This window comes from Protomyctophum bolini (genome assembly GCF_963924005.1).
Source record: "Protomyctophum bolini genome assembly, chromosome: 7".
NCBI lineage: Eukaryota > Metazoa > Chordata > Actinopteri > Myctophiformes > Myctophidae > Protomyctophum > Protomyctophum bolini.
The window spans coordinates 32,839,242-32,858,327 of NC_137868.1; the positions used below are offsets into that span (position 1 = coordinate 32,839,242).

A 19,086-nucleotide genomic window follows, 5' to 3' on the forward strand; every position below is an offset into this window, starting at 1 on the left:
AGGTGTAATAGACACAATGCTGGGGGTAGATGGGTATAGGTGAAATAGACACAATGCTGGGGGTAGATGGGTATAGGTGTAATAGACACAATGCTGGGGTAGATGGGTAGGTGTAATAGACAAAATGCTGGGGTAGATGGGTAGGTGTAATAGACACAATGCTGGGGGTAGATGGGTATAGGTGTAATAGACACAATGCTGGGGGTAGATGGGTATAGGTGTAATAGACACAATGCTGGGGTAGATGGGTAGGTGTAATAGACACAATGCTGGGGTAGATGGGTAGGTGTAATAGACACAATGCTGGGGTAGATGGGTATAGGTGTAATAGACACAATGCTGGGGGTAGATGGGTATAGGTGTAATAGACACAATGCTGGGGGTAGATGGGTATAGGTGTAATAGACACAATGCTGGGGGTAGATGGGTATAGGTGTAATAGACACAATGCTGGGGTAGATGGGTATAGGTGTAATAGACACAATGCTGGGGTAGATGGGTATAGGTGTAATAGACACAATGCTGGGGTAGATGGGTATAGGTGTAATAGACACAATGCTGGGGGTAGATGGGTATAGGGTATAGGTAGATGGGTATAGGGTATAGGTAGATGGGTATAGGGTATAGGTAGATGGGTATAGGGTATAGGTAGATGGGTATAGGGTATAGGTAGATGGGTATAGGTGTAATAGGTGTAAGTCCACCATCAAGTGACTGAAAATAGTGCTGTGCTGCTTCTCAGGCTTACACAGACAGCAAGAGGTTGGCTGAAGGCCCATTTATACTCACATTCTGAACCTATACTTATACAGTATGTATGCATATACATACTGTAGGCTCCACATAGACTGTTGCTGCTCATTCCACCTATTTATCCTGGTTGGTACAGTAAGCTCCGTTTTCTATACTGTATATGTATGTCTATGCCGTTTATGCTTTGGGGCATGGCGGTATCGCAGATCTACAAGCTCACAGCGCATCACATCCGCAACGCGCTGTCGGCTTGTAGATCGGCCATGTTCGATGTGCGATACTTACAGTAAGAAAAGTACTGTAAAGTAAAAAGGCATGAAAAGCACCACAACTTGCTGAGTTCTCAACCGATTTACACACGGTTTGGTTTGTATGATACAGGATAAACGTTTAAATTAAGAATTCTGGTTTCCATACCCAAATGCAAACATTAAAAATAATAGTTATAACTTACAAAACATGTTTTTGTCTTCTATTGCAGTGAATGGATATGGATCATATAATACAGCAACATTGTATTATTGTTAGTCTAAAAAGGTGTACCAAAAGGTGTAGTAATCATAATTTTGCTCTCAAGTAATATCAGTTATGTCTGTTTTTCACAAATGAATCACTACTAATTACAAATAAAATCATTTTCATTTATCAAAATAAACTAATGTGATAACATAACACATGTTGCCTTAATGTTTGTTTGTAGCACTACCTAGGTGGAAGAATCCACCTGCCACCTGCAAGGTGCTGTCAGTACTCTAGTCTACACTGTTGAAGGGCTTCATTAAAATGTTTTGCTGCAATTGAGAACATTATTTTTTTGTGGTTACTTGCAGGTTTGGTGACATCCTTTCGGCTTCACATCAAGAGTATTTTCATAACACACATCCCACAGTTCCATTGGAAACAAAGCGTATAAATCACATGTTACACCCCCATACCAAAGACCCTCAGGGCTCTAGTGTATTTACGGTTTTCGTGCTACATTAGATATCCGATCTACAAGATCACAGCGCATTGCCACGCGGCACATTGTAAGGTTGTATATCTGCTGATTCCTGAAAAAAGAAATCCCCAGAATACGGATGCTAGGGTTTAAGTGGTTAAAAACTAGAGAGGTTCATGCGCTCAGTGAAGTGCATAATGCTTTTCTTCCCCGAGGCAGACCCATGACATCTGTCATCTATGATGTGTCTATGACATAATGTATGCCTTCATATCTGGGTGGTTTCAGTGTGAGCTGCCCCCAGTTAAACTACATTACAAAATTAAACTTAAAGGTCCTACAACATGAATTTTAACTTTTCCCATGGTTTGTGTTTGTCAAAAATAGTTTGTCAAAAATAGGGTGAAAACATAATCTCCCCCCTGGCATAGATAATTATCTATATTAATTGACCACTGGAAAAACTAAAAATGCTCATCCTGAATATTCAGAGACCCCGCCGGCTCCGTAGTATAGGTTTGCCTTTCGGTTATCAAGTGGGAGACACTGACAGTCCCCACATTAACGGAAGAAAAATAAAGTCAACACTGTTCTATCTCTCTGGCCTACAACTGGTAACTTATCAGACACTGTTGAGCCTGCAGATAGAAGTCTGGGTGTTGCTGTGGTTTGTGACGTCTGTTTTGATGATCCGGTTAAGAGGATGAAAACCTCAGCCTTCTTTTCATCAGCTGGGCAAATATTGATCCTTCACGGACTAGGAAAATGTTATCTGTCTTTATTCACGCTACTGCAAAAGACTCTATTCCTGTCTGAATCAGAGCTCCCTCGCCCAGTTTTAGCTAGTGCACAATGAGGAAGCAAAACTTCTATAACCAAACACAAAATTTACATTTTAGCTGCTGTTCAATAGTAGCTTGTTGGTTATAGATAAAAAAAAAATATTTATATATTTTCAATATCAAAACCATTCAGAGTAACAGGTCTATTCCTAGCATGATGTGAATGGTCTCTTTCAGACTGGCAATGGAAAAATCACTGAACATTTATCGTACAAGTCCATGGTCAAGTACACGACACACTGCTGTGAGGCATGTTCCTCCAGCCTGTAGAGTATCAACTCAACTGGACATTTGATGGGAGATTGTGCATCTGCGCCTGAGACAGTGCATTCAGAAGGTCCATGAAATAACTATCTTTTAGCTCTTGCTTCAGGGGCGTTCACAATCTCAGAGTCTGTTCTGGAGCACAGCCACATCGAATGCATAATATAGCACCGCAATAAAATTGTTTAATTCTAGACAAAAGTGGTGTGACTGAATTTAGTGAATTACTATAGTGAAAAAACACAGGGTCCAATTGTTTGCATGAGTTACACTTACTGGTTGGTATGCAACATTTCACACGTGGCATTATGACTGCATAAAATGGCATCGAACACACTTACACATGTATTATTCAGGAAAGGGGGTGCTATAACAAGAGATATTGTGCTGTAGTCGTAGGCATAGGGCTGGATATGAGTGCCTGAAGAACAACACATCACTATCTGTTTCTTTATTAATCCTAACTAGTTTGAACATACTGTGTTGTAGTACTATAGGGCTGCAACTATCAAGTAATTACGTGACGATCTTTCTATCAATAACTTTTTCAATTAATCGAATAAGCAGTTAAGCATCATTTGCCATTTTGCCACACAACAGTGTTTTTGCCTATATTGGGATTGATTATTAACCAATTATTTAGTATATTTTAATGTAAAGTGCTAGCCACCCCTATCCAGTACCACAGTGCAATGTGCTAGAACTGTTAGTTGTGGGTTAGTGCTCTGCTGAAGAGACTTATTGCATTATTTTCAGCTAGCATCATTGTCATAGCAACAGTAGCAATTCAGCCAAACCAAATACAGTAGCGGTGTTGATGCCTGTTTTAATTAGCAATTCTAAATTATGATGACGCTCAAGACGAGCAATAAAATGAGAAGAGAATGTGTCCCATGTGTGCTTTGCAACTGAAGGTGCTGGGTAGGGTAAGGTTAATATTCAGTGATTAGCATAAACACAGAGAAACCTCATGGAAATATCCTTCGGTTGTCTGTTCACTGTCAAGGTTTTAACACTCAGCCCACTCACACACCCACCCACAGACATAACATGCACGCATGCACGCACACACGCACGCACGCACGCACGCACGCACGCACGCACGCACGCACGCACGCACGCACGCACGCACGCACGCACGCACGCACGCACACACACACACACACACACACACACACACACACACACACACACACACACACACACACACACACACACACACACACACACACACACACACACACACACACACACACACACACACACACACACACACACACACACAGAGCAGTCTCGTGGATTATAGCAAACTAGAATCTCACAACTAATAACGTTCACGTGGGTTTAACATTTGATGATCAGGGTTTTTTGGAAGATGCTTTTTTTTAAAGATAGGTCACCAATAGACAGAATAGGATATTTGCCTGATTGGTTGAAATGTTGCGCCATTAATAAAAGTAAGTATTTTGGAGCTATAAAACAGAGTGTGGATGTTTCATCCTCTGCTTGAGGTCAACAATAAGCCCATGACAGACTTTTACATTTTACAATTAAGAAATACATCACCCCCCCCCCCCCCCAACCCCCCACCCCCACAATTTGTATAAAACAATTTGTGACACTTCAAAGATTACATGTTGCCACATTTATCATACCATCAGTGTGTTGTCCCACTCCAGATCACTCATCCTCACTTACTGTATTGTGGTTTAAGCATGTCTACCTGCAATCACATTCACTTAGATTAAAAAGAGGTCTGTTATTACTATGCATAAAGAGGTTAACTTGTGTTGATAGAGAAGTCACATCTCATTACACCAACAATCACTGATATAAGTGAGTAGTGAGTCGATGCCCCAAATGCTTTCAAAACATGTCTCTAATTTGCCTCAACCAGACAGTGAATGCTGGTTATTCAGTCAGCCTGGACTAACATCTCCTTCATCTGGAACATATTTAACTACTGATGTGAAACAGATAACCTTATTGGAGGCACAACACCACACAACACAACACATTATTTCCCTTCATACTGACAACTACTTCACTTCAAATAATGACTTCAACAATAACAATATGTTAAATGGGTTTCACTTGGCCGTGGGTCATGAAACCTATCTGGCTAATGTATATACAGTATGACAGTGCAAATTGTAACTCATGTGGGTTTGGCGGGTGGGGAGATTTAAAAGAATGAGAAAAACCATAATACAGTGAGAATTAGGGGTTTTACCCAACAACAGCAGCAGCCTGAAGCCACAGTATTAATATAGCCTATACTGTACAGTCTCAGTGCAGCTGAATGGAAGGCTGCTTCTCTGTGGGATTTGGCTTTGAACCGGACAAGTAATGGAGGATAAACAATGACATCCATGTAACCACAGTTATGCCTCATGTACATGGACCTGTTCTGCACTACCAGAGAGAGGGGGTGATACCATCTCTCTCTCTCTCTCTCTCAGATACATACAGGCACGCTCGCACGCACACACGAAAAGGTGATCCTCATCCTACTATCCCACTTTCATTTGTGATTTAGATGAGCTTAAGTGACTTCTCTTCTCAATTATTCTAGAGACTAAATTAGTTAACAGAGCTCTCATATGCATTAGACAGGCTTTGAGTTGGTGCTGGTTCTCGAGTTGTTGTTATTACTATCTCCTCCAGGCCAAAGGCTGGGGACAGAGATGTTTTCACGTCTTTTCACGTCTGTCTGTAAATGGTAAATGGTGCATTTATATAGCGCCTTTATCCAAGGCGCTTTACATAGATTGTGCATTACATTCACCCATTCACACACCGATGGCAGCGGAATCCATGCATCCATGCAAGGCACCAACTAGCACATCGGGAGCAAGGACACTTCGACAGTAACTCTGGGGGAGCCCGGGTTCGAACTGGCAACCTTGCGGTTCCCATCCAGGCACTCTACCCCTAAGCCACCGCCGCCCCTGTCTGTCTGTCTGTCTGTCTGTCTGTCTGTCTGTCTGTCTGTCTGTCTGTCTGTCTGTCTGTCTGTCTGTCTGTCTGTCTGTCTGTCTGTCTGTCTGTCTGTCTGTCTGTGAGTGGGGGTGTGTTCACTAATCTTGCATATACTGCTGAATCAATCAGCACACATTGTTTGGGGCATGCTGCCAATATCCTGCCACTTCCTGAATATTTTGCCAATCAGTCAATGTCTGTGAATGCATTACCTCACACCCACTGTTCCTCAAGGCCATACAGTAACATGCCGTATGTCTGTCTGACTAGCAGACAGACATACGCATGCACGCACGCATGCATGCTCGCACTCATGCACGCACGTGAATTGATTGTTATTTTTTGTTATCAAAGTATTGTCACAAATTTACAAATTTTAATGAGACCCCAGGAAGAGTAATTACTGTTATTTACAATACAGTAGCTAATGGAGATCTAAACAAACAAATCTTGCCTGTGGGGCAGAAGGTTTTTTATTTCCCACAGAACTGTGACCCTTAAGAGTCCATTTAGGTCCATTCATACAGTGCACATACTTTACAGTACTACTAGTATAAAAGCATGTGTTTGTGCACACGAGCACATAGCCTACATGGAGCGTGCAAAAACAATTATCGTTCCACAAAGCTTGTAATTATGGAGAGCAAATATGAATGTACATACAGAACAGTACACATTATTTACATGCCTCAAATCATGTCATTATATACAGTATGCGATAAATATGAATGCACATGTGAGAGCACGTTCACATGTATGCGCAAGCACACACATGCACACCATACATGCACACACACACGCCATACATACATAAATGCACGCATGCACGCACGCACGCATGAAAAGGGTGTAATTTAATTCAAACTGCAAAATCTGGTAAAACACTGTTGTAAGGAGATGTATAGAGCAGCTGCATGTCTCTCAGTGCAGTGACATTGTAGGTCTGGAGGTAACGGGGGACGCACGGCCAAAACAAAGCTATAAGCTACAATTACAATGCCAGGGGTTCTCAAACCATAAGACCACCATAACTCCCTTACGGGTCCATTTGGTTCCATTTGTACTATACACTCAGTTACAGAACTGTAAGGGTCCATGTGAAAAACACCTTTTCCCCGAATATTCAATTATTCTGCCCCTTCCCTGGTGCGCGTGCTCACACACACACACACACACACACACACACACACACACACACACACACACACACACACACACACACACACACACACACACACACACACACACACACACACAAACTCAATTATCTTGACACACTGTCAAGATAATTACTCTGCCAGTCAGAATCTTCCAGTAAAAACTACTCTTTTCTAATTGTGTGCCAAATAATTCTGAAATCTACCTAAGCACTTTAACCCTGGCGTCCCTATTTTAGGCATATGTCATTATGTGGAAAATTGTCAAAAGGTTTTGGAAAACTGTGTCTGTGGTGACATTCATTGGCACAGAATCAGGCTAAAGAGACTTAATTCTGCAAGTTTCTTGCCAGATAATTACCAGAGCATATAATTATGACTGTACAATATGATGGTTTGTATCCCCTGGCCTATATCAAGTTAATTCAGAATGTATACGGTCTGGTTTCATTATGTGCTGTGCTGCAGTAACATGCAACACATACGTCAGTAGTACTGTATATCCTGCTATCAAAGACCACAATTTGATCCCTATGTAATGTTGACGTTTTATATCTGCTTGTGTTGTGACATGTCCTGTACTCATCATGATTACTACTGTCTCATGTATTTGTGCATTCCATAGAACACGGTATACACACATACAGTGAGAGAGAGAGAGAGAGAGAGAGAGAGAGACAGAGAGAGAGACAGAGAGACAAACAGACCAGTCACATGCAGACAGGACATCGAGAAAGTTAAAGTGACCGACAGGGCAAATAATTGCACCCTGACTGAGAAACAGACAGATAGACAGGGAGATAGATGGCAGCTCCGACCGGCAGACAGGGAGCCTGCGGACGGCCACACATCCACCCAGACATATCCAGTCCGAGGCCCATGCAGCGCTGCTCTGCACTCATCCCTCAACCTCGGGGCGAAGGGGAGGAGGAGAAGGTGCAGGAGGTCCTCCTCTAATGACCCCAGGCTGTCAGTCACTTTATGGATGAACTTCAGCGGGGCTCCATCACACATTAGCACAACTCAATACGGATTGATTGTGGTGGGAAGCCACACGGAGCGGGTGGGGGTGACGAGGAGGAGGGGAAGTTAAGTCACGGACAATGAGCAGTGAGGGAGACAACAGGAGACTGTGAGCAGTGAGGGAGACAACAGGAGACTGTGAGAAGTGAGGGAGACAACAGGAGACTGTGAGCAGTGAGTTAGACAACAGGAGACTGTGAGCAGTGAGGGAGACAACAGGAGACTGTGAGCAGTGAGGGAGACAACAGGAGACTGTGAGCAGTGAGGGAGACAACAGGAGACTGTGAGCAGTGAGGGAGACAACAGGAGACTGTGAGCAGTGAGAGAGACAACAGGAGACTGTGAGCAGTGAGGGAGACAACAGGAGACTGTGAGCAGTGAGGGAGACAACAGGAGACTGTGAGCAGTGAGGGAGACAACAGGAGACTGTGAGCAGTGAGGGAGACAACAGGAGACTGTGAGCAGTGAGAGAGACAACAGGAGACTGTGAGCAGTGAGGGAGACAACAGGAGACTGTGAGCAGTGAGGGAGACAACAGGAGACTGTGAGCAGTGAGGTAGACAACAGGAGACTGTGAGCAGTGAGGGAGACAACAGGAGACTGTGAGCAGTGAGGGAGACAACAGGAGACTGTGAGCAGTGAGGGAGACAACAGGAGACTGTGAGCAGTGAGGGAGACAACAGGAGACTGTGAGCAGTGAGGGAGACAACAGGAGACTGTGAGCAGTGAGAGAGACAACAGGAGACTGTGAGCAGTGAGGGAGACAACAGGAGACTGTGAGCAGTGAGGGAGACAACAGGAGACTGTGAGCAGTGAGGGAGACAACAGGAGACTGTGAGCAGTGAGGTAGACAACAGGAGACTGTGAGCAGTGAGGGAGACAACAGGAGACTGTGAGCAGTGAGGTAGACAACAGGAGACTGTGAGCAGTGAGGTAGACAACAGGAGACTGTGAGCAGTGAGGTAGACAACAGGAGACTGTGAGCAGTGAGGTAGACAACAGGAGACTGTGAGCAGTGAGGTAGACAACAGGAGACTGTGAGCAGTGAGAGAGACAACAGGAGACTGTGAGCAGTGAGGTAGACAACAGGAGACTGTGAGCAGTGAGGGAGACAACAGGAGACTGTGAGCAGTGAGGTAGACAACAGGAGACTGTGAGCAGTGAGGTAGACAACAGGAGACTGTGAGCAGTGAGGGAGACAACAGGAGACTGTGAGCAGTGAGGGAGACAACAGGAGACTGTGAGCAGTGAGGGAGACAACAGGAGACTGTGAGCAGTGAGGTAGACAACAGGAGACTGTGAGCAGTGAGGGAGACAACAGGAGACTGTGAGCAGTGAGGGAGACAACAGGAGACTGTGAGCAGTGAGGGAGACAACAGGAGACTGTGAGCAGTGAGGGAGACAACAGGAGACTGTGAGCAGTGAGGGAGACAACAGAAGACTGTGAGCAGTGAGGGAGACAACAGGAGACTGTGAGCAGTGAGGGAGACAACAGGAGACAGTGAGCAGTGAGGGAGACTGTCACTGTCTCTGTCTCTCTCTCCCCCCTTTTGGAGATAGAAAAACAAAACTAGAGATGAAAGAAAGGAAGGAGCAGAGATGAGGAAGGAGAAGGGAAGGATGAGGAAGGAAGAAAGCAAGCAAGAAAAAGAATGATGAAACAGTCGAGGATGAAAACAAGTGGCGGAAGAATGATAGAAACGGGGAATTCAAGATTTACACCTTACAGGTGTGCGGGAAAGTAGATCCATGTTGCAGTGCTGTTGAACTCACAACACTGTGAGTGTGTGTGTGTGTGTGTGTGTGTGTGTGTGTGTGTGTGTGTGTGTGTGTGTGTGTGTGTGTGTGTGTGTGTGTGTGTGTGTGTGTGCGTGCGTGCATGTGCGTGTGTGCATACGTGCGTCTGTGTGTGTGTACTGTACGTGCATGTTTGTGCGCAGGTGGGTCGATAGGGTAGAAGGCATGTGTATTTGTGCATGATCCTACCTGGCATGAACCCTGCAGTAAACAGAACCTCATGTTAACCCTGCAGTAAACAGAACCTCATGTTAACCTTCATCTACAGTATCGACCACTGGTGTCAGTCTGTGTGTTGGTTGGCTTTGTTTACTATCGTAGAATGATTTCACTACCTCCCCCCCTCCACACACACACACACACACACACACACACACACACACACACACACACACACACACACATATACACACACACAGCACCCCCATCACCCTGGGTTACTGACCATCACTGATCCCTGATACGCTCACACACGCGCGCGCACACACACACACACACACACACACACACACACACACACACACACACACACACACACACACACACACACACACTTCTCTAACACATACATAAATCATACTGCACAATTGTGTTTACAGTAACTGGTATGGCATCAATCAATCCCTGCGTTAATCATACAATGTATACTGTACCCGCTGACCACTGTATACTGTATCACTCTGTATACTGTATCACTCTGTATACTGTATCACTCTGTATACTGTATCACTCTGTATCACTCTGTATACTGTATCACTCTGTATACTGTATCACTCTGCATACTGTATCACTCTGTATACTGTATCACTCTGCATACTGTATCACTCTGTATACTGTATCACTCTGCATACTGTATCACTCTGTATACTGTATCACTCTGCATACTGTATCACTCTGTATACTGTATCACTCTGCATACTGTATCACTCTGTATACTGTATCACTCTGCATACTGTATCACTCTGCATACTGTATCACTCTGTATACTGTATCACTCTGCATACTGTATCACTCTGTATACTGTATCACTCTGTATACTGTATCACTCTGTATACTGTATCACTCTGTATACTGTATCACTCTGTATACTGTATCACTCTGCATACTGTATCACTCTGTATACTGTATCACTCTGCATACTGTATCACTCTGCATACTGTATCACTCTGTATACTGTATCACTCTGTATACTGTATCACTCTGTATACTGTATCACTCTGTATACTGTATCACTCTGCATACTGTATCACTCTGTATACTGTATCACTCTGCATACTGTATCACTCTGTATACTGTATCACTCTGTATACTGTATCACTCTGTATACTGCATCACTCTGTATACTGTATCACTCTGCATACTGTATCACTCTGTATACTGTATCACTCTGTATACTGTATCACTCTGTATACTGTATCACTCTGTATACTGCATCACTCTGCATACTGTATCACTCTGTATACTGTATCACTCTGCATACTGTATCACTCTGCATACTGTATCACTCTGCATACTGTATCACTCTGTATACTGTATCACTCTGTATACTGCATCACTCTGTATACTGTATCACTCTGTATACTGTATCACTCTGTATACTGCATCACTCTGTATACTGTATCACTCTGCATACTGTATCACTCTGCATACTGTATCACTCTGTATACTGCATCACTCTGCATACTGTATCACTCTGCATACTGTATCACTCTGTATACTGTATCACTCTGTATACTGTATCACTCTGCATACTGTATCACTCTGTATACTGTATCACTCTGTATACTGTATCACTCTGTATACTGTATCACTCTGTATACTGTATCACTCTGCATACTGTATCACTCTGTATACTGTATCACTCTGTATACTGTATCACTCTGTATCACTCTGCATACTGTATCACTCTGTATACTGTATCACTCTGCATACTGTATCACTCTGTATACTGTATCACTCTGTATACTGTATCACTCTGTATACTGTATCACTCTGCATACTGTATCACTCTGTATACTGTATCACTCTGCATACTGTATCACTCTGTATACTGCATCACTCTGCATACTGTATCACTCTGTATACTGTATCACTCTGTATACTGTATGTATCACTCTGTATACTGTATCACTCTGTATACTGTATCACTCTGTATACTGTATCACTCTGCATACTGTATCACTCTGTATACTGTATCACTCTGTATACTGTATCACTCTGTATACTGTATCACTCTGCATACTGTATCACTCTGTATACTGCATCACTCTGCATACTGTATCACTCTGTATACTGTATCACTCTGTATACTGTATGTATCACTCTGTATACTGTATCACTCTGTATACTGTATCACTCTGTATACTGTATCACTCTGCATACTGTATCACTCTGTATACTGTATCACTCTGTATCACTCTGCATACTGTATCACTCTGTATACTGTATCACTCTGCATACTGTATCACTCTGTATACTGTATCACTCTGTATACTGTATCACTCTGTATACTGTATCACTCTGCATACTGTATCACTCTGTATACTGTATCACTCTGTATCACTCTGCATACTGTATCACTCTGTATACTGTATCACTCTGCATACTGTATCACTCTGTATACTGTATCACTCTGTATACTGTATCACTCTGTATCACTCTGTATACTGTATCACTCTGTATACTGTATCACTCTGTATACTGTATCACTCTGTATACTGTATCACTCTGTATACTGTATCACTCTGTATACTGCATCACTCTGCATACTGTATCACTCTGTATACTGTATCACTCTGTATACTGTATGTATCACTCTGTATACTGTATCACTCTGCATAATGTATCATTCTGTATACTGTATCATTCTGTATACTGTATCACTCTGTATACTGTATGTATCACTCTGTATACTGTATCACTCTGCATACTGTATCACTCTGCATACTGTATCACTCTGTATACTGTATCACTCTGTATACTGTATCACTCTGTATACTGTATCACTCTGCATACTGTATCACTCTGTATACTGTATCACTCTGTATACTGTATCACTCTGTATACTGTATGTATCACTCTGTATACTGTATCACTCTGCTAGATTGTGAATCTATTCAACCTCTCAGTTCATCATCTCTCTGATTCTACTGTACGTACAGTATGACAACCTGAACAGAGGAGTGAGGTCAGCGTGTGTCTCATGGCATTCACATGCTCTGCTATGATTGAACCCTCTTTGTTACAGTAGACACTGTTTTACAGTGACGGTAAGAAACATTTATTTAAGCACTGTGATTTCCAATACTACTAAAATAAAGGGTATAGGGTTCGCACACACCAAGACTGCAGTTCAAATATAGTTTATTTCATATTTGGAAAAAAATGGTCAAACGTTTCGGCTATCCAGCCTTCATCAGTGTAGAGTGTGACTGAATGTGGATTCCTTTTAAAGGATTGGTGGAATCCACATTCAGTCACACTCCACACTGATGAAGGCTGGATAGCCATTTTTTTCAAATGTGAAATAAACTATATTTGAACTGCAGTCTTGGTGTGTGCAACCCACTACCCTTTATTTTGATATGTTTTGAACGGGTGACGCACCTATAGTCAGAGCGCGGTGGTCATATGAAGATTGGTCTTTTTTCAATACTACTCCACTACATCTTGGATCCAAATATTGTACGTTTACTCCACTACATTTATTACTACGTAGATACTTTGTAGATTTGGATTATTATTACAAAACATACATTAACCACTTCAGCCATATACATTTCGTCCATTTGAAAATAGCCGAACTACAAGCTCACAATGCGTCGTATTGTGAGCTTGTGAGCTTGGTTTCTGCTGACAATCTGCGGTTTCTGCTGAAATTCGTGGTCACCCTCAAATCACCGTTAAGCACATTTCTGCCAGTGCGCAGATGAACACAGCTGATGGATAGAAAACAACACAGCAGCACAGTGAGTGAAATCTTAGCAATCAAAGAGACACAGAAAGAGTCTGTAAGGTACTTACAAAGGCACAAAGATTTAGATGCTACTACTCAAAATGTCACCTGCTTGTTTACAGTCTCTCAGTGAGTTTTGCTGACAGACTCTAAGTCACGAGACGGGAAAGACAACATGAGGCGGCTTTTCCCTGTAAGCAGATCACAGCAGCCATATCAGGAATAGCAACTGTGATAGAAGGCGTATATGTTTTATGGCGTGGCTCTGCAGGAGTCTCCAGTAGGCCACAGAATACCTCCGTTAACACAATACATGCTACCACCACTAGGGGAAAAGTGGAGCCAGTGCCAGAAAAATGCGTGAAAACCTGCGTGTGTGAACGTGTGTGAACGTCACTTTCTCACGTTCAACTTCGTTCAAGAGTGAGTGTTTTCATAGAGCCGGCCTAAACAGTCCTTAATATCTAGCGGAAAACCCACCAATAAGTCCTTATCCGACACAAATGAACTAATCTTTCTCCAATTTCACTGGAGCGCGCAGCACGCAGCTTCATGATGATCCTGTCATGCAGGCAGACAGACAGCAGACAGACAGCAGACACAGAACATCCCGACTCCCGACCCAAACACTGAGGAAACTTGTTGTTTGACTAAACATAATGTGCCACAAAAAATAGCTTCCAATAGCTTGTTATTTTTGCGTGGAGGAGGTATGTGTCCAACTGTCCATATCGCCCCGAACGGCTCCCTGCAGTGAGTGAAGCGCAGTGATGCCAGATTGAGACACTTTGAGTGACAGCTGGGGACTTTGGGGCAAACGCAAAACAAAACATGACTTAGGATTCTGTGCGTATCGGTATAATAACTCCAACGGCGCTGACTCAACTCCAGCAAACTTTGCAACGTTCGGCACAGCGACTCGCTCGCTTTAGCTCGCTCGGCGGTGCCTCTCGTGGCTCAATGCCACGAGAGGTTTTCTCATTCTTGCATTCAGCCAATCGAACGCAGGCAGGGTGGTGCTTGGTAGAAACTAGTTGTAGACTGACTGGTAATCACACATTACCAGTGTTTTGTACTAGGTACCGTCAGCAACCAGAAGCCAGTGAAGTGAGCTCTAAAGGAGGGAGACGTGAAGATTTTGCCTAGCACTGTGACTGCCCTCATTATGGTTCTAAATAGCATTGGTCTAAACATTGATTCCAGCATATTTAATCCTAGTGTTATTGTCTTATTCAATAGAAGTTGCTCAGTGGCGTTTTGAAGCACTGCTGCTACAGTACAGTACCGTCATAACTCAATGGCTTGAGCGAGCGGAAGAGCAGCGAGGACCTCAAATGTGAGGTCCGGGGAGACACACATTACGCACATGACGTCCACCTCCAGGAACGTGCTGCAGTGCCACTTTTGGCCAGTAGGTAGTGGCAGCTTCAACGTTGGATAGCCTTACTGGGGGCTTGAATAAACCCCATATTAAAATCAGAACTTCAGACTGACTCCCCATTTTCCACTGCAATCCAAAAACTCACCTCTTCAGATTCAACCTCACCTTCTTGTCACCTTTTTTTGATAGGTGCTCGTTACTGTATACTATGCAGGTTATGTACTTCATACTGTATGTTTAGTTAGATGTTTTTCCCACAGATGTTAAGAATGTCATTTAGATTTCTTGTAGACAGATGCTAGGTTTGATGTCTACTTGTAATCATGGTTTATTTGAAACACTACATTGTTTTCTTTATATGATTATTTCATCTATTTGTTCACTAGTGCTAGCCTAATATCATTTACTCAGGTTTTACACTTCGCTGTGGATCAGTGTGTCTCCTAAGTGACAAAATAGTTTTAATTACAGAAGCATCTAGGTTAGACTTTTTTAATAGAAGGGTAAACTATTTGCAGTAAATCTGTCTCTAAGGAGCTGAACAATGTTTTTTAGGAAGCTTGTGGGCAGAGTATCAGTTGGAGTTCTCCAGTGGAAAACTTTTTACCAAAATCATCTCATCTCTCTCTTCCCCTTTATTTTATATATTCTGAGCCCCATTTAGACAGGGACTGTCCCTAACTCCGACATCCCATTACACTGACTACGTGTCTTCATTTAGACAGGGACTGTCCCTAACTCCGACATCCCATTACACTGACTACGTGTCTTCATTTAGACAGGGACTGTCCCTAACTCCGACATCCCATTACACTGACTACGTGTCTTCATTTAGACAGGGACTGTCCCTAACTCCGACATCCCATTACTTTGACTACGTGTCTTCATTTAGACAGGGACTGTCCATAACTCCGACATCCCATTACACTGACTACGTGAGTACGTGGCTTTGCGTACGGTTAGGGATAGGGTTAGTAATGCGGCGAGTCGGACCAATGGGCCGTCGGAACAATGGCACGGCACCCTATACACAGCACCCTATACACAATATACACAGCACCCTATACACAATATACACAGCACCCTATACACAGCACCCTATACACAATATACACAGCACCCTATACACAGCACCCTATACACAGCACCCTATACACAGCACCCTATACACAAAACATATACTGTAGGTTGTGTGCATATCTGGGCACATTGATATAACCATGCTATTAGTTATCATTGTTTCTTAAAGTGACATTGCATTTGGTTGTATGACATACTGACTCCTTTCATTTATTTCTAAAACCATTGAACGTGTTGTCTCCAACCAGCTCTCTCTCCATCTCTCACAGCACAACCTGCTGGATCCCAACCAGTCCGGATTTAAGAAGGCCCACTCCACAGAAACTGCCCTGCTGGCAGTCACAGAAGCACTACATGCTGCCCAAGCTGCTTCCCACTCTGCAGTACTGATCCTCCTAGACCTATCGGCAGCATTTGACACAGTGAACCACCAGCTGCTCCTAGACACCCTAGCGGATCTAGGCATCCGTGGAACGGCACTAAAGTGGTTCTCTTCCTACCTCACCGACCGGACCTACCAGGTTTCCTGGAAAGGTCTGTTATCATCCCCCCGAACCCTCCAAACTGGGGTCCCACAGGGATCGGTTCTTGGTCCCCTCCTTTTCTCACTGTACACTAAATCCCTTGGCACTATCATCTCTGCTCACAATATATCCTATCACTGCTACGCCGATGACACACAACTGTTTCTATCCTTCCCCCCCTCTGCCACTCAGGTGGAAGAGCGCATCACCGCATGCCTGGCTGACATCTCACAGTGGATGTCCTCCAACCACCTCAAACTGAACCCAGACAAGACTGAGCTTCTCTTCTTCCCAGCTAAGTCCTGCCCTATGCGGGAGCTAACTATCTCCATAGACAACGCCCTGGTAACGTCTGTCCCAACAGCCAGGAATCTTGGTGTTGTCCTGGACAGTCAGCTCTCGTTCAAAACTCACATCACAGCTGTCACTCGATCCTGTAGGTTCACACTCTATAACATACGACGAATTAGACCGTTCCTCACCCAGGAATCAGCCCAGCTCCTAATCCAGACAACAGTCTTGTCAAAACTTGACTATTGTAACTCCCTCCTTACTGGCCTACCAGCATGTGCACTTAAGCCTCTCCAGCTGATCCAAAATGCTGCAGCTCGCTTGGTCTTCAACCAGCCAAAATTCTCACATGTCTCCCCCCTGCTCCGCTCCCTCCACTGGCTCCCGGTCGCTGCCCGCACAGAATACAAAACCCTGATGCTGGCATTCAAAGCAACCAAAGGTATGGCTCCCCCATATCTTGCAAGTATGATCGAACCCTACAAACCCTCCCGCTCACTCAGATCAGCCAACGCAGGGAAGCTGGAAGTACCCTCACTAAAAACGCCGGGACAACGCTCCACACGTCCCAAACTCTTCTCCCTTCTGGCTCCAAAACTGTGGAATGCACTTCCCATTGCAGTCAGAACTGCAGCATCACTCCCAATCTTCCGCCGTAGTCTGAAAACCCACCTTTTCAGACTCCATCATGGCCCATAGCACTTACCCCACCCCCTTAGATAGCAATTCTAGTAGTCATAGCACGTCATAGTACATATGTGTAGCATAGTAGTATAGATGTATAGCTTATATGTATAGTTTCATTATAGATATTCCACTGTTACTTTCTTAGCTACGCATGTTTCATGATAAATGTCTTTATGTGATGTATTCCCATGCTTTTGTTCTTGCTTAATGTAAGTCGCTCTGGATTAAGAGCGTCTGCTAAATGCCAAAATTGTAAATTGTAAAATTGTATACTGTAAGTCCAAATATTCTTCATATGAGCGAACAGCTTTTGAGAAGCCTTTTCACTTAATCACTTTACTCCCAAAACAAGTCTCAAAATCACACATTTAGCACATAAAGGAACGCAAACAAAGCAGATACAGTACTGGCAATAACAACCCAGTAGTGAAACTACACAACCCAGGGTTCTACCAAAGTTCAACATCGCTTTAAAACTTTCCTGTTTGGAGGACAGACAACAAAAGCCACTAAATACTATTAAAAAAGCAGATGGGTAGAATCTGACTGACTGCAAGTAACCCCACGCACAATAAGAAGTAATTACTATGGGCTTTTATGTTTAATGAAGACCTGTTAAGCCAATTCTAGAGAGAGTCTAGTATTCTGGGCTCCATATTGACTGTGATTTCCACTGAGGAATACATTTCCTCCTCTGCAGTGTTGTGAACGTGTCACCTTAAACACTGTGGAGAAATAGTATGGCAGTGGCAGCTTGATGCCCTCATACACATAAACCCAGAAAATCACACCCCCACACACACACACACACACACACACACACACACACACACACACACACACACACACACACACACACACACAAAGTCACAATTCACTGCACTCCCAAAAGAAAACACATTCGCAGACATAAACACACACACTGGGGCTGCAACTATCAATTTAGTGATTACTCAAGCGATTACTTTTTCGATTAGTGGAATAAAAGAGTGTATTTTTTTAAATGTTTTTTTCGTTACTGAAATCTCCATATTCTAACTTTTTGCGTTTTTTCGTAAATTAACACCCACTTGATCATATACAGCATCAAACAAAAGTAGCAGAATAGCAGATCTACAAGAATTTGAATCCTGAAAAGTAACAGTTTTGGATATCAACAAATCATTACAAAACAATGAAAACATTCTAATCGAATAAAGCGATTAGTCTTGTTTACCACTTAAGCCTTTATAAGCCTTTTATCCATTGTCGTACAATGGTCTCGGGTACAAATAGTGAAAATAGCCAATCTACAATGTCTCATTTATCCAGCCTGGAATCCAGACTGATTCGTTATGTCAGTACAGGGTCAGTAGACTTAGTAGCGAAGTAGACTACTAAGTCTGTGGACTTGACTTGTATATCAATTAT

General features: G+C 43.2%; 1 protein-coding gene across 1 annotated transcript in view; it reads right to left on the bottom strand.

Moving 5' to 3' along the window:
* The window catches only part of LOC308318984 (low-density lipoprotein receptor class A domain-containing protein 4-like), a 144,398-nt gene that overhangs the window by 124,394 nt on the left and 918 nt on the right, over positions 1-19,086 (bottom strand). The window lies entirely within an intron of this gene.